The sequence below is a fragment of the Leptonychotes weddellii genome, chromosome 12 (genome assembly GCF_054177405.1).
Source record: "Leptonychotes weddellii isolate Sample4059 chromosome 12, ASM5417740v2, whole genome shotgun sequence".
NCBI lineage: Eukaryota > Metazoa > Chordata > Mammalia > Carnivora > Phocidae > Leptonychotes > Leptonychotes weddellii.
Genome location: NC_138380.1, coordinates 38665012 through 38681874, shown reverse-complemented (window position 1 = coordinate 38681874; position 16863 = coordinate 38665012).

The following is a 16863-nucleotide window of genomic DNA, read 5'->3' as shown; positions in this document are numbered from 1 at the left end:
CACCCACCTCCCCTCTGGCAACCATCAGTTCTCCATAGTTGAGTCTGTTTTTTGGTTCGTCTCTTTTTTTCTTTGTTCATTTGTTTTGCTTCTTAAATTCCACATATGAGTGAGATCCTATGGTATTTGTCTTTCTCTGACTTATTTCACTTAGCATTATACTCTCTAGCTCTATCCATGTTGTTGTAAATGGCAAGATTTCATTCTTTTTATGACTGAGTAGTATTTCATTATATATATTCCTTGACATCACTTCAATTCTGAATCTGAGCTCCACCCACTTCTGAAAGTGTTCAAAATTCAACTTCAGACATTATTCAGCTGCCATCTTCTCTCACTCTAAAAGTCAAGTCAAGTTTCTTGGGGTTTTCCATAACACCACAACATTGCTTTGTTACCACAGCCCCCATTGGTTACTATGGAGACACCATATGATTCCTTCAAGCTCGGCATCTTCTCGGGCACACTTGGGTGAGATCAGCCTCCCCAGATGGACTATGCAGCCATTCTTGCAGAGGGGCTCCTGCAAGGGAGAAAGCCCAGGCTTAGTTGAGGGAAAGGGATCTCTTTTTCTCCTCAACCTTGGGCAAGCTTTCCTTTCTTTCCTTGCCCTCAAAAAAAATCAAAAAACAAAAACTTTCAATCCCTATGGTCACCTTCTGGGACACTTAACATTATCTCCTCAAAGGATTTTGATTTTTACAAATTCAGGAAAAACCATTACTTGGGAGTCTTTTTGCTTTCAGCTCTACCAAAATTCCTAACATCAGGAAACCCCAAGTACCTGGATAACTTTGTGAAAAGAAGTAGGAAGAGGAAGGTAGAGAAAGAACAACCAAAGCTATTTTAATAAATGACATTCTGTGGTGGTTACTTTTATTAATTTGAGTGGAGTCTTTGGTGATCTTGTTGGATAGTTTGCCTCTTAAAGAGACTAGCTGATTCAAGAACTTGGAAAACAATGATCTTAGGATTAAATGAGACATATGTGAAAATTTCAGTTCTTTCAAAGAAGATGTTGTCTAAATACCAAGCACTGAATGAATAGGAAATGCTGGCCCACTTTCTAACACAGGTACTACCTTCTCTTAATTGGGAAAAGTACCCAGTAACTAGGGACCACTTGGAAGATTAATACATATTAACTGAACACACAAATGGGTATTTAAAAGCCACCTTCTTCCAAGAATGGCCGTGGAGCACTGAGGCAAACTTCCTGTTGAGGGTCTGGTTGCCATGTTCAGCCAACTAGGGAAATGAGCATCCCATGGACTCACTGTTACAGTCAGTCCTACTTGACCAGACAGTGGTCCATTTGGCGGAGCACACAGTTCTATTCCCTCCCACGTTCCTGTGCCTGAAACAGCAACAATAAAGACCTCATTTAAAACATTGGCCTTGTGAGTCCAGAACAGTGACAGATTGAGTGTCACTACCTGATGTGTGCAATTCATCAACATAAAGGCTCTAAGGAGATGCCAGACACCAGCAGAAAAGGCATCTTCCAGAAATAACACATAAGAGTGAAAATTCTTGCTCATTATTCCAAAATCAAAGCAGGGAATCTTAAAATATTATCTAGTTTTATTCCCTGCCTCCATACAGCCTGAACCCACTACAGTCTTACCAATGTTTACCCCAAATACCCAAAGGAACAAAGGAAGTCTGTCAAGGTACAAAAAACCCTCCTTTTGCCTTCTGAGCCATCCCTATTTATTACTACTTCAAGTGCCGGAGTGAAAGATCCCAAACTTAATGTAAGAGATAACCTCAGATGGCTAATGAGATAAAGGTCTAACAAGCCAGCATTCGGATTTGGAGAGTTTAGTTCTATTTTGGAAGCAGATTATTCAATTTGCAAAGAAAGCAACAATGTGATACATTTATCTTGCAAAACAATGGAGTACTCTTCCTCTTCTGTCTACTTTTTAAAAAAAAAAAAACCTCTACACCCAATATGGAGCTCAAACTCACAACCCCGAGATCAAGAGTTGCATGCTTTATTGACTGAGGCAGCCAGGCGCCCCTCTGCCTAATTTTTAAAATATGATATTGTATATAATAAAACCTTTAAACATAAAGCCAATGGTACCTTTGTCTTGTGAACTCCAACACGTTATTGAAGTAAGTTTTAAAAAGAAACTGAAGCCCATGGGCACCTGGGTGGCTCAGTTGGTTGAGCAACTGCCTTCGGCTCAGGTCATGATCCTGGAGTCCCGGGATCGAGTCCCACATCGGGCTCCCTGCTCAGCAGAGAGTCTGCTTCTCCCCCTGACCCTCCCCCCTCTCATGCTCTCTCTCTCTATCTCATTCTCTCTCTCAAATAAATAAATAAAATCTTAAAAAAAAAAAAAAAGAAAGAAACTGAAGCCCAAAGTGATAAAGGAAATGGCCCAAGGTCACACAGCCAGATGTGGGAAAGCCTTGATTTAAACCTAGTTGTGATTAAATGTTTTATGGGGACTGAGCATTTTAAGAATGTTTCAAAATGCTATTAAGAATTCCTCATATCAGTGAGATCATATGATACATGTCTTTCTCTGTTTGACTTATTTCACTCAACATAATACCCTCCAGTTCCATCCACAAAATGCTTTCTTGTTTTCTGTCTCTCTCCCTTTGTCCTTAGTTTTGATTCATTAGAGTTTGAACGCAGTCCCGTACTCCTTTATATTTGCTAAAAGAATGAGTCCCTTGGTTTCCCTTATCACTCCTGAACTGGTGGCCGGGGTCCTCACAGCTCTGCAGGATGCGGGACATCGAGGCCCACCAGGTCTACAACTTCAGCCTAAATTTGACAACCTTTTCCCTCCAACTGGCACAAGTTACTTTTTTAAAGCTCAAAACACTTCAGCTGAACCGGTGTTTTAATCCCAAATATAAGAATAAATAAAAACAATGTGAAATGGAATGGATGGATGAAATGTGGTGTCTGGATGGGAGGAAAGAAGCAGAGTCAGAACCTGCCTCTAGAAAGAGTGAGGATTCCACATACACAGGACCCTTCAGCTCTGGCTGACCTCATTTTGCTCAGTCCATTAGCACCTCTTCCTACAGCTGAAGACTAGTCTAGTCTAGACCCAGTGGGCACCCTCACCGGAACTGTCCTACCACCACCCTAGGATCCCTTAACTTGCAAACTTCAGTGAACTGCTTTGCTAACCCCCAGATCTGTGTTCTTCAATGGACATCTTTCTCCAGTGCTAGGGAGACTCAACAAGGTGCTTTTTCTACTCCAAGCACACATTGTCCAAGTTGAGGCGCCTGATGGCTCAGCAATTCTTTAAATCACCTTTTGTTGATTCCATGGTATAATGATCTTGTCCTCCACCTTATCACAGCCACTAGTATCCAAAGATAAACCCTAAACACTCTCCTTAATAACAACTGTACAGTCTCAATTTCCATCATCCCAATTCTGACAGTCTCTACTTCCTAAATTTCCAGCCCACTTCTTCTATTACTCCCACCTTGATCATTTTTCAACCTCTTAAAGCACTCAGTCCATTAACCTGAATACATTTTCTCTGTTAACCTCCTCACATCCTTGTGTTCCTCATTATTCCACTTAAATTCCATAGCTCATTATAATCGCTCTTGTGCACAATCTCAAGATTATATTACACTCACTTGGAAAATGCCAACCATGGTTCAGTCTCCACCTACTCTGCACCTGCTTCAGTGGGCTGAATGTGGGTGGAGAAAAACATGAAATCAAGATACCTCATTCCACTTTAAATGTGTGACCACAAACCTCAGGTAGGCTCTTGTCACATCATGTTCCCATTCTCCCAAGGGTACTGGACTATTCACACTCCCTTCTCAAACCTCCCCAAGTTTCTTCTTCCACCTCACTCTTAGAGGATGACTTTGATTTTATTCTATCAAGAAAATAGAACAATTTGGAAAAGGATTTCCATACTCCTGTCTCTGAAACTCTATGCTGCCTCCTTGTTAAAATGGTTTCCTTAGACCTTCGAGAAATCTAAGGAAATCCCCTCTGCCTGAGATCCATGATCTTTCCATTACACATGGAATTTGCCTCTGCACTCATCCCCTCTGCTTTGCATCATCTAACTCTATAATATTTTTGTTGAGCTATAATTCACATACCATAAAATGCACCTCTTTAAAGTCATAGTTCAATAGCTTTTAGTTTACAAAATTGTGCAAACATCACTGCTGTGAAATTCTAGAATATTTTCATCATCCCGAAGAAACCTGTTACCTGTTACCCCATTCCTCCATCCCCCAGTCCCAAGAAACCACTAACCTACTTTCTATGAATTTTCCTACTTTGGACACTTAACATACATGAAATCATACAACATGTGACCTTTTGTGACTGGCTTCTTTCACTTACCATAGTGACTTCAAGGTTCGTCCATGACTGTGGTATGAATCAGTATTTCATTCCTTTTTTGGCAGGGTAATATTTCACTGTATGGATATATCACATGTGTTTTTATCCATTCATCAATCGATGGACAATTTGGTTGTTTCCACTTATCGGTACTATAAATAATGCTACTATGAATGTTCAGATACAAGTTTTTGGGCAGATATATGTTTTCAGTTATCTTGGGTGTATATGCAGGAGTGGAAATGCTGGCCCTATTGTAGCTCTATAACTTTTAGGAACTGCCAAAATGTTTTCCAAAGCAGCTGCACAATTTTACACTCCCATCAGCAATGTGTGAGAGTTCCATTTTCTTCACATTCTTACCAACACCTACTGCCCATCTTCTTGATTATAACCATTCTAGTGGGTGTGAAGTGACATCTTATTGTGACTTTGATTTGCATTTTCCTAATGACTAAGGTGGAGCACATTAGGAAACAATGTCTTCTTTCTGCTTGCTTCGCTGGATGCTGTATCAGTCTGTCCTGAGCTAATCTGCTGCCCAGAAGATTTCTCATCTCCACACCCACCCAACCCCAGCCAAAGGTCTCTATCCTGGTTGCCATTTCTTTCCATCATGCCATCTCTTTAAGGAACACTGGGAAATGTTGATGTCACATTCCAGGTAACAAATTTGCATTTTCCAGAATCCTTAGATGACATACTTTTTTGCCCTAAAGCAATGGGTACGTATAATGATGCTGCAGCAGATTGTTAAGGGAGTTGCTTGGGGACACACGACCCTTTCTTCAATCCTGGATTTGAAAGCCTAGTCCATTTCATCTCAGAAAGTCACTTAAATATGTAAGCTCCATTTTCATGTTCATTTAAAGGAGAAATATTAGGTAATCATTAATTGCAATCAAAACATTCTTTCTCTGTGATCCTAGCTGTTTTGTTGTTTTTAACTAAAGACAAAGATAAGTTCTAAAAGTCATTTAAGCCTGTCAAAGGAAAACATAATAAACTAGATGAAAGAGGCTCTCTTGGACATATTAATGTCCAAAGTCTTCTGAATCCCTGCTACTAAATACAAGTTGTATTTCAAACAGCCTCAGGTTACAAGGATGGTGACTAATGAATTATAAAGGAAGGTAATTAACTTCCTACATTCCCTAAAAGCTTGCTTTTTGAGACCCTCTCTGACGCTCTGTAGTGAAGACCGTAACTTCTGATTAGCATTGTTAGGAAATTGCCCACTTCTCTTCTATTTTCAGACTCCTTTCAGACCCAGGGGTGTAGCTCCAGGAGGCCGTGGAAATTTTGGAGCAGATCTGGAAACGAAGTGTGGTGTGTCAGAAGTTGTTTTGCTATTAACCATCAGTGCTATTGAGGGCAAGTCACTTCAAGGAGATGTATTTTGTATATGTACGCCAGAGGTTTCCTTATTTGCAAAATGAGAGGTAAGACACGATGGCTTGTGAGTTTCCTTCCACACCTTATGTTCAGTGATCCAAGCTTTCTCATCCAAAGGCATATGAAATAGTGTAGGACGCTCCATGGCTCACGAGGGTCTAAATAACATTGAAAATAAAAATCAAAAGCGAACAAACTTTTCAACCTGGACAACTAGTTTTTATGACTTACTGGGGTATTAAGAAAGGAGACTGACTGATTTTCCTAATGCAACTGGCATATTGAACAAGCTCCACGTGTGGATTGGAATCAAAACACAGATGAGTTTTTATCCCCCACCATCCTTTTAAATGTTATCCCCTGGTGGTAATCTTTTGCTTGTAGAAATCTTTTTCCGACAGGCTCCTGACTTTCCCGTCCTCTTAGAAAATAACGCAACATTTGCTTTAAGTAACAAACACGCTCAATTCAGAATATATGAAGTTCAGCAACTTTTAATCATCAAAATGCCAAAATTAACTTGGTATGACATTTTCTTCCCTCTGCTAACTTGGACCTGCCTCCCAGAACAGGGAGTGTGGTGCTGCCCACTTCCCTATCACTTTTTTACTCTCAAGCAAGGTGCTGGTCGGGAAGGCCTAGAAGAGGAAGAGAAAGAGAAAAATTCTTTTTCTTTTTTTAGAGAGAGAGTGTGCGAGGTGTGGGGAGGGGGGAAGGGGCAGAGGGAGAGGGAGAGAGAGAATCTTAAGCAGGCTCCATGTCCGGTGTGAAGCCTGATGAGAGGTTCGATCTCATGACCCTGAGATCGTGACCTGAGCCGAAATCAAGAGTTAGACGTTTAATCGACTGAGCCACCCAGGCACCCCAAGAAAGAGGACAATTCTCTCTAGGTTGGGGAAATTGTGCTTTATGGGCCAGGCCCCACGTTTGGTGAAAGCTGTTTTCTGTTTCTCCCATAAAGTACTTTGGAGGACCCTTCAGAGGTTTCCTGTCGGGACCCTTTCTCTTGCAGTTTCCTTGACTCAAGCAGAAACGAATGGAATCTGAGCTGTTAAGTGAGACTCCTTTGTCAGACTTCAGTCACTGGAGGTAGGCTCCCCACTCCCACCACCCCCTCCAGCTCCACTCTGTTGTGTCCTTAACCCTCAGCTGGCCCTACAGGACAAGACCCTCAACGATCCCATTCCAGCTTAATGTCCTCCCCTTCTCTCTCACTGTGGGGAAATTCATATATTCTTCGCCCCTCGGAACCCTCGGAGACCTGTCTAATCTCAACAAAGCAACTATTTGGGCCTTCTCTTTTCCTCAAGATTTCTGGGGCAGGCTCAGACTATATCCCCACGCTTGGCTTTCCTTTCTCAGTTGTAAATCAAGCACTAGTTTTCTGTGTCTCCTAGTGTCAGGGGACAGTCTCAGCACTTTCTGAATGGACACCTTGGAGACAACTTACCCCAAGGGCGACTGTCCAGCAGGCCTCTAGGCAGACGGCCCAATGTCGCCCTCTGACAGCCCTACATGCTCCCTGAAGAGGAGTATGAAGAAGCAGAGCAAGACAACACGTCTCTCCAAAAAGAAAACAAAGGCAAAAACAACAAAAAAAACCATTTCATCAAACTCTTCTCCAAAGCTTTTTTCTAATGCTTTATATACCTTTGATCTCATTGAACTATTCAAAATTTGAGAGATTTTTATTAATTTTATACATTCTGCATTTGAGAGTGATGGACAGGTCTGTACTCTGTCATGATAATCTGATATTTATTGGATTGATGCTTCTGTTGAAACCAATCACAGGAAGAGTCTCATTCTAACATCCTGTGACAGTCACATTAACCCCACGGGTGACATGTTATTACAAAAAAAAAAAAAACAAATTTGGAAAGATAATGAGGGAAAATATATTTTTTTAAGATTTTATTTACTCACTTGACACAGATATATATATAGAGAGAGAGAGAGAGAGAAAGGGAGCAAGCACAAGCAAGGGGAGGGGCAGAGGGAGAGGGAGAGGCAGACTCCCTGCTGAGCAGGGAGCCCGATGTGGGACTCGATCCCAGGACCCTGGGATCATGACCTGAGCTGAAGGCAGATGATTAACCGACTGAGCCACCCAGGCGACCCGAGGGAAAATATTTTAATTGCTCTAACATAAACTTATACTTTTATGGTTTTATTTTTAAGTCTATAAAATCATCCTTCTTCTCTTATAGCTGTGATCTAATTGTACATATACTTCTGTAATCTATTTTTTCAAAACTTATTCCTCACAAATGTTTTGTTAAGTCATGCTTGGAATTTCAACGTGTGCAATATTACTCCTTGTGGTGATGTGCCATTCATTCAGCAAAGGCTCTCTGAATGCCTACTCCGTGGCTGATGCTGGTTAAGGTGCCGGGGCTTGCTGGAGTTAGAAGAATGAGTAAACACTCTTCTTAGGGGAGTGCAAATTATTATAATGCGGTACTGTATTTGTGACAAGACAGTAACCCACATGAGGTGGGAGTAGAGAATAAAACATATCTATGTGTTTTTTGAAGGAAATTAGGAAGAAACCACAAAGGAAGCATTAATGTGAGATGCTTGCGGAGATGTTAATGCGTGGGAGTCTGCTAGGCAGACAAGCAGGGGGAGAGCACACCGGTGGGTGGAACAGCAGTGCAAAGGCCTGGGGTTTATTTTGGTCTTGTTAAAAGTGTGAATGCTTTCTTTCTTTCTTTTTTTTTTTTCATAACTGTTATTGACTTGTTGTAAAATTGCTCAATAAATAATCCATTCTCCTCAAGTATAGTGAAAAGCTAGCTTTATCATTAAGTTTATTGTGTTGCTTGGTTTCCATATGGTGTTTCCATGCAATTCTGAGGGTGGGGTATCTTTTGGGAGGCCTAGTACCACACTTCTTAAAGTAGTGGTTCTTTTTAATGGTTTCCAATACCTAATAAGCTGGTCTCCTCTCAAAGCTTCTTGGTCAAGCAATTCTTCTCTACCTTGTTATAATTCTAATATTTCCTTAAGGAACTTGGTTCCCTCTTGATATTTTAAGATGTCAAAACTATTTTTGATTTTTAAAACACTCCAAGGCAAAATCACTTCCAATTTTTAGCTGAATTAATCATCAATTTCATTACATTCTCTCTGCCTTTGGCTTTTAGATAAAAATCTTAAACAAAAGGGGTGAAGCTTAATTGTATAGATTGAAACTGTTTTGTTGCCATCTCTGCTGGTGTTCTGTTCAGATTCTTCACACAAGCCGCCATGTGTGTACCTTCACAGCCCCCTGAATGATTTCAAAATATCTCTTTTTCATTAAAGGCATGGGGTTTAGTCTGAATCTGTAATTTAATCTGTGGAGCGAAATCACCAGATAATTGCCTACTTATCTACTTTACATACAGAGACGTTCTACAGGGACATTTGGAGATGGTTAGGCCTCTTTATGCTCCTGTTAGGTTTGCACCAATTTATTTCCACAGACTTCCTTCTCTCCTTGCTCCTAAAGCTTAGGAAAAAAATACATGCAAAAATAACACATTCATTCATAGTAGAGGACCCGTTCTGAGCCAAAGGTCAGCTTCAGATGTGCCCCCAATGTCCCTGATCAACAATTGGGATGGGTCCCTCATCACAGACTTGCTCGGGGACCGCAGGCTTTAGCAGAGTGAGGGTGGAGGTGGGGAGCATTCCCCGAGGGGATGACACAGCCTGGAATCTCTCCCTGATTTTGGACCGCAGACAGGATACATTTTCCAAAAGTATATGTGGTGCTATTTGTGGGCCCAAGCAATATTACCCACATGACAGAAAGGCTTTGGAACTTCAACATTGCTGATCTGGAGTAATTCTAGAAATAGTAGCCTTGGCAGAGACGTAGCAGTCCTGAGAGACTCACGTGGGCTGCCATCCTTCAGGGGCCTTCGATGCAATCATGGATATGACGAGATGGGGGAAAGAATAGGAGACAGACCGCCTGGTAGCAGAAAGTACGCCCAGAACACTTAGTTGAGACCAATCTAGGTACTCTGTAGTTTAATTGGATGAGACCTAGAAAGGGGCTCATGACCTGGGAATCCCTGTGGGTTAATAATCAGGAGAAAAGGAGCTATTTAAGCCCCTACTAAAGCTATTATTAAGGGAGCTAATTATATCCAATTTATACACAGAAGTTAATAGGTTCTGGCAGAAGATGAGTTACATGTAAACCCTATTTGAATAACTTACAGTTAATAAATATAAACTGGACGATGCTGGACACTTTCATCAAGTTCTGTAATTCTAAAGATTTTTTGAATTGTCCTAATACTAAAACAAACAGATAACCCTTGAATATTTTGAGACACTGGCACCATCACATGGTAGGAAACTCATTGGAGACTGAGGGCATTATTTCTAATGTAAGTTCTCTCACTAATTTGAGACACTTATTTCACCTCTCTGGCCTCATATCCTTTATTCGTAAAATGAAAGAGTTAGGAATGTGCTACAAAATTAAAGAAACTATATGTCAGTCTCTTGCATGACCACAAGGGGAAAATTCTTTAACAAAAGGCTAACAAATGGAATCTGCCAGTATATTGAAGAATAATACACTTTGCCCCTAGAGAGTGCTATGGTCTGAATGTTTGTGTCTCCCTAAAATTCATATTTTGAAATCTTAGCCCCCAAAGATGATAGTATTAGAAGGTGGGACTTTAGGAGCTGCACTGGTCTTGAGGGTAGAACTTCCATGAATGGGATCAATGCCCTTACAAGAGAGACCCCACAGATCTCCCTAACTCCTTCCACCATGTGAGGCCACAGTGAGAAGGCACCATCTATGAACCGGAAAGCAGGTCCTGACTAGATGCTGAACTTGCCACTGCCTTGATCTTGGACTTCCCAGCCTCCAGAACTGTGAGAAATAGATTTCTATAGGGTATAGTCTACCCAGTCTCTGGTATTTCGTTATAGTAGCCTGAACAGATGATGATAGAAGGTTTACTTCAGACATGGAGAAAGGTTCAAGCTTAGGAATTTTGTGAATTAATGGAATTTATTACATAAAAATTTTAAAGGAGGAAACCATAGGATCATCTTTAGAAATTCCAAATTATATTTGACACTATTTAGCATTAATTCTGATAAACAAAACAGAACAAACTTCTGTGTATAGATCCCTCCTTATCTTGATAAAGGCTAGAAACCAATAAAAAATATCAGTGAAAAGCTCAAGACATTCTTAATGTAGAAAGGACCAAGAGTAAGACCAAGATGTCCACCGATATAGCTAGTCTGCAAAGGTACCACCAAATGGACACATCTCCTGGTATTCATGCTCTTGAGCAGTCACTCCCACATTGAATCTGACCAGCCTGTGACTTGCTTGACAAATAGAACACAGCAGAAGTAATGTGGCGCCACTTAGAGGGTTATGCCTTAAAAAGACCTGAAGGTGCACACTTCTGTAGGCTTGGAAGCCATGTACCATGTAAGACATCTGACTACCCTTCTGGAAAGAGAGGCCACATGGAGAGGACATAAAGGATGAGATGTGCTACAAAATTCTCCCCACAACATGGGGAGAGGCACATGGAAGGGCACCAGGCCTGAGAGTGAAGAAGCCAGAATATGAGGCAAAACCTGCCATTGTGAACTTTCCTTTTCAGTGACTGAAGGAGGCTAATCAGCTTCTGTAATTAAACCATCACGACACAGGTGCAAGACTGGATAATAGAAGTGGAACTTCATAAAGAACCCAGACACAAACCCAGGTATCTAAGGGAGTCTAAGGCATAGATACACGCACATGCATGAAATGTATGCATATATATGTAACTAGAAATCAAGCTGGTGCGGAAAAGATGAATCATGTATGCAACACATGTTGTTGGTTGGACCCTTGGCATTCAGAAGGACAAAGGAAAAAAAACAGACTTAGATTGTGCCCATGGTAAATAAAATCAATCCCAGATAGATGAAGTATTTCAGTGTTTAAAAATGGAACTCTGATCATGCTACAGGAAAACATAGGCAGATTTTTTTATACTCTTGGCATGGGACAGCTATTATAAGCAAGTAAGAAGGTCAGAACCATTAATGAAGTGATAAGATGAAATTAACTAAATAAAAATAAAAATGAAAACTTTGGCATGGCAAAGTTATACTCTAAATTAAATGACAAACCAAGGAAAATGTTTGCAACCTGATTGACAGATAGATAGGTAACATCCTTAGAGTATAATGTTCTCATAAATCATTATGAAAATGAGGAGTACCCCATAAAAAATGAGAAAAGGCTATGAATAAGCATTTCACAGAAGATGAATAAAAATGTTCAGTAAAACCATTACCAACTAAAAACAAATAAAAATGAGATTTTATTTATGTATATATTTATTTATGCATGCATGCTTGCCAGTGTTAGCAAACAACTTAAAGAATGAAAGCATTTAATTAAGAAATGGTCACTCTCTAGAGCACCTGGGTGGCTCAGTCTGTTAAGCCTCCGACTCTTGATTTCCGCTCAGGTCATGATCTCAGGGTCATGGGATCCAGCCCTGCGTCGGGCTCTGCACTCAGCGAGTCTGCTTGAAGTTCTCTCTCTCCCTCTCCCTCTCTGTTCCTACCCTCCACCCCAGCACAAACACACTCTCTCTCTCTCTCAAAATAAATAAATTAAAAAAAAAAAAAAAAGAAATGGTCACTCTCCAATTGTTCTCTGGGGTTCAAGATCTCTTTCTTAAAAATATGTTTTACTGAAGAATAATAGACACAGTGAAAAGTATTCAAAACCTAAATGTAACTCTTCATAAAGTATCATGAAGTAAACAGCTCTGTAATTAGCATCAGGTCAAGAAATAAAACCTTGCCAACATCTCAAAAGCCCACTTCATGGCCACCCTGATTACTACCCCTTCCTTCCTTTTCCAAGGTAACTAGGATTCTGATTTTTTTTTTTTTAAGAGAGAAAGAGAATGTGCGAGTGGGGGTGAGGAACAGAGGGAGAGGGAGAGAACCCTAAGCAGACTCTGTGCTATGGATCCTGATGTCGCTCCATCCTATGACCCTGAAATCATGACCCCAGGCAAAATCAAGTCAGTTGCTGAACTAAGTGAGCCACCCAGGCGTCCCTGGTATTCTGATTTCTAATACTCTAGGTTAGTTTTACTCATCTTTGAACTTCACATAAGTGGAATCCTTCTCTTATGTCTACCCTGCTTTGCTCAACATTATATTTGTGAGATTTATCTTTGTTATTACATGTAATTATAATTCTATATTTGTGAAATGTTTAACAAAATTCCACTGTATGATATACACAATTTATCATCCTACCCTTGACATTCAAGGTGTTTCTAGTTTTTGGCCACTACGAATACAAATAATCAACATTTTCTTTTATACTTCATGCTTTTTGTGTCCTGTTTAAGAAAGCTTTTCCTGCCGCAGTCAAGAAAATAGTCTTGCATATGATCTTTCAGAATTGAGCTGTCCATGACAATCACAACTAACAGCATGTAGCCATTGAAGTTTAACTAACTGAAATTTTAAAAAAATGAAAAGTTGAATTCCTTGTTCATTCTAGCCACGCTTTTAAGGGCTCAATTGCCACAGATATAGAACATTTCCATCATTGTAGAGAGTTCTGTTGGTCAAATATGTTCTAGAAGGCCATTTTGTTTTGCCTTTTGTGGCTCTAGAATATTATGCCCACATAAAATGATGATTAATTATGACATTTTAGACAAAAGCAAAAAATGAAACAAAAATAAATGAGTGAATATTTATTTAAAAAATTCTCAGATTTCATTTTATTACTGGATTAATAAAAATAAAAAATTCAAAAATGGAGAACTCATGGTAAAGGCCCCGAGGGTGAGAATTAAAATCTATTTGATTGTAGACCTAGGCAAAGTTATTGTGAGAATTAGTGATGTAACAGCAATAAGAATGTGGGTGGGAAAGCGGTGGGAGGAAATGTGAGAATGTTAATTTTTTCATCTTTTGCAGGAATGCAATCAGTGTTCTCTAAAATGAATACAAGTTGAAAAATTTAGGTTTTTGACCTTTCCTTCTTTTTCCCTTCTGCTATTTCTCTGTTTTCCTTTCCCTCCCTTGACAAACCATAAAGCTTGCAAAAATAGCTCTTGAAAGAACTGTTATGACAGTTGCTCAAATGGGATTCTATCAGTGATCCTGAGCAAGAAGCAAGAGAAACTAGAACACTCTTTACCTCTTGCAGCCACAATTTTTGCAACAATTAGAGATGAAAGAAAGAAAGGAAGGAAGGAAGAGAAAGAAAGAAAGAAAGGAAGGAAGAGAAAGAAGAAAGAAAAAAGAAAGAAAGAAAGAAAGAAAGAAAGAAAAAAGAAAGAAAGAAAGAAAGAAAGAAAAAGAAAGAAAGAAGAAAAAAAAAAAGCAATCCAGGCTAGGCCATGGGGACATATATCCTTCCTTTTTCCTTCTCCTGTAGAACTCCAATAACTGTTTGACCTGGGAATAACCTGATTTTCAGGTTCTCCCTGGTGTGCATCAACTAATAAAGACTCTGGTTTTTATTTGAATCACTTAAACTATTTTTTCCTTGACATTCTATTTTTTTTCAAAAAAATTAATGTATGCCTCTATTTGCATATATGCAGAGAGAGAGAAAAAGATGCTTACTGAGAGTTTGTTTTTTTTTTTTTAAAGATTTTATTTATTTATTTGAGAGAGAGAATGAGAGACAGAGAGCACGAGAGGGGATAGGGTCAGAGGGAGAAGCAGACCCCCCGCCGAGCAGGGAGCCCGATGTGGGACTCGATCCCGGGACTCCAGGATCATGACCTGAGCCGAAGGCAGTCGCTTAACCAACTGAGCCACCCAGGTGCCCCTTACTGAGAGTTTTTTTCTAAGCAGTTAAATTTTGGATTTAATTGGTATTTTTCTACATCTTAGAATTCATTATAATGATCAGAAATTATTGAAAGAAAGCATATTTAAAAGTAAGAGGATTTAAATCTATATGTTCTGATGTTGTACATAACCCATAGTACATTGCTAAGTAAAAAAGACTATTATTATATATGTATGTGATTTGCAGAACAATTTATAGAGTATGATTCTATCTTAAGGAAACAAAAATCAAACACCGAACTACACTACTAGAAAGCATCTGAATTGCATATGCACACAAAAAGTCTAGAAATAATATATCAAATACTAAGAGTAAATTAGAAGGTCTAAGTGATCATCAAAAGCAAATAATAAGAGAAAGTGGTATAATATCATTCTGTGTTTTTGAAGGAAAAGGAAACAAAATGTAGTCTTTTTTATATTTTAATTAGAAATATTAGTTTATAGGGCTGTTGCAGTTACCCTGGGGTGCATTGCCATGATCCAAAAGTGTCATTCATACAGACTACATGTAGCAAAAAGGAGTTATTCAGTCCTGTCAGTGAAAAATCATGTGCCTAGAAAGAAACGCCCTCTTCAGTTCTGCTGCTAAAGTAGCCAAGAAGCAGGTGCTATCTTGTCCCCATTATGCATGTGGAACAGTCTGGGCCCAAATCTGGTCTTTAATATTATTTGTTATTAAAAAGAAACACCATTGGAGAGTGGCTAATGCCATGTCTTGGAGCCTGAGAAAAATCAAGTTGGGAGTAGAACATCTTGTTTTGGTCAGTACACAAATACACGATCAGAAAATCCCCAAGTGTTGCTTAGAGGGCACACAGTTGCCAATGTGTGGCAACTTCATCATCAAAGGTCCGAAAGCAGGTTCCATTTAATAAAATGTATTAAAAGATAGCTATAAAAGAAAAATGATGACTAAAACAGTATATGCTTATTTTTGTTCATTGTAATGTATATGGAGTAGTTGATATAGGTGGGCAAGTGTTGCTTCTATGAAGTAATTTTTATCCATGTCATCAGAAACAGGTACATTTTGGGAATTGTGAGCAAACAAGATATTTCTGGGAGAAGAAAGGATTTTATTAAGGATAGGAAGGACCGAGGGAACCTGGAGCTCAGGTTGAGATTTCCAGAGAATGCATCAAGATGGTGGACCCAAGGGGATAGTAGACTGCACACAGTAGGTTCTCATCTCTTGGATCACAAAACCATGGATAAGGCTTTTAATCATAATAAGATTTTAATAAAGCATACCCAAAGTTCCAAAAACGCTAACAGACTCTATCAAAATTGTGAACAAATTTGAGAAGATTTTGCCATGTATGCCAGGGGTCAATAAAGTGGAACTTTTCTCTTTTTGTGTGTGTGTGGGGGGCCAGTGGTGGCAGGGGTCTATTTTGTTTAAAGGTATGAAAAGTTCCTTTTGCAAGTGAGGGTTGATTGTAAAAAAGGAGTCTTATGAACACCGCTTTGGTTTTGAAAGATCTTAGACACAACCAGATCTCATGTTACAGCCAAGATTCAGTTATTTAATACTCTGGAAACCATCATCTTACCAGATTTGTGTGAGATGGTGCTTTCTGTTGAGTCTGGCAGGATCACTGTAACTTTGGGGAGGAACAACATAAATACAGAAAAAGTGAATCAAAATCACAGTATTATTGCTTTTGTATTAGGGTAAGTAAACCTATAAACATTTTGAAATCTTTTTTTTTTTAAAGATTTTATTTATTTTTTGACAGAGAGAGAGACAGCGAGAGAGGGAACACAAGCAGAGGCAGAGGCAGAGGGAGAAGCAGGCTCCCCACAGAGCAGGGAGCCCGATGCGGGACTCGATCCGAGGACCCTGGGATCATGACCTGAGCTGAAGGCAGATGCTTAACGACTGAGCCACCCAGGTGCCCCGAAATCTTTTGAAATCATACTGATACTCTGTTCTGTTTCCAAGGTGATTGAATCAATTAAAAAGTTGACAAATTAGACTCGATTTTATTGAAATGTTTTGGAGCGTTTGGTTACTTACATTTTAAATCAATGTTTAAGTATTTAAGATAACTCATGAAATGTGTAAATATTTATGTGTTTGTGGTGTTTAAGGGTCTAGTAACATTGTATTAAGTAGATTTATAGATTTTTATAAGATAAATGCTAAACAAAGAAGCACAAATAGAAGTATTCTTCCTGCCCAGATTTGGTGTATTTATAAAACAAAAGCTGACTTTTTTTTTTTATTCTTA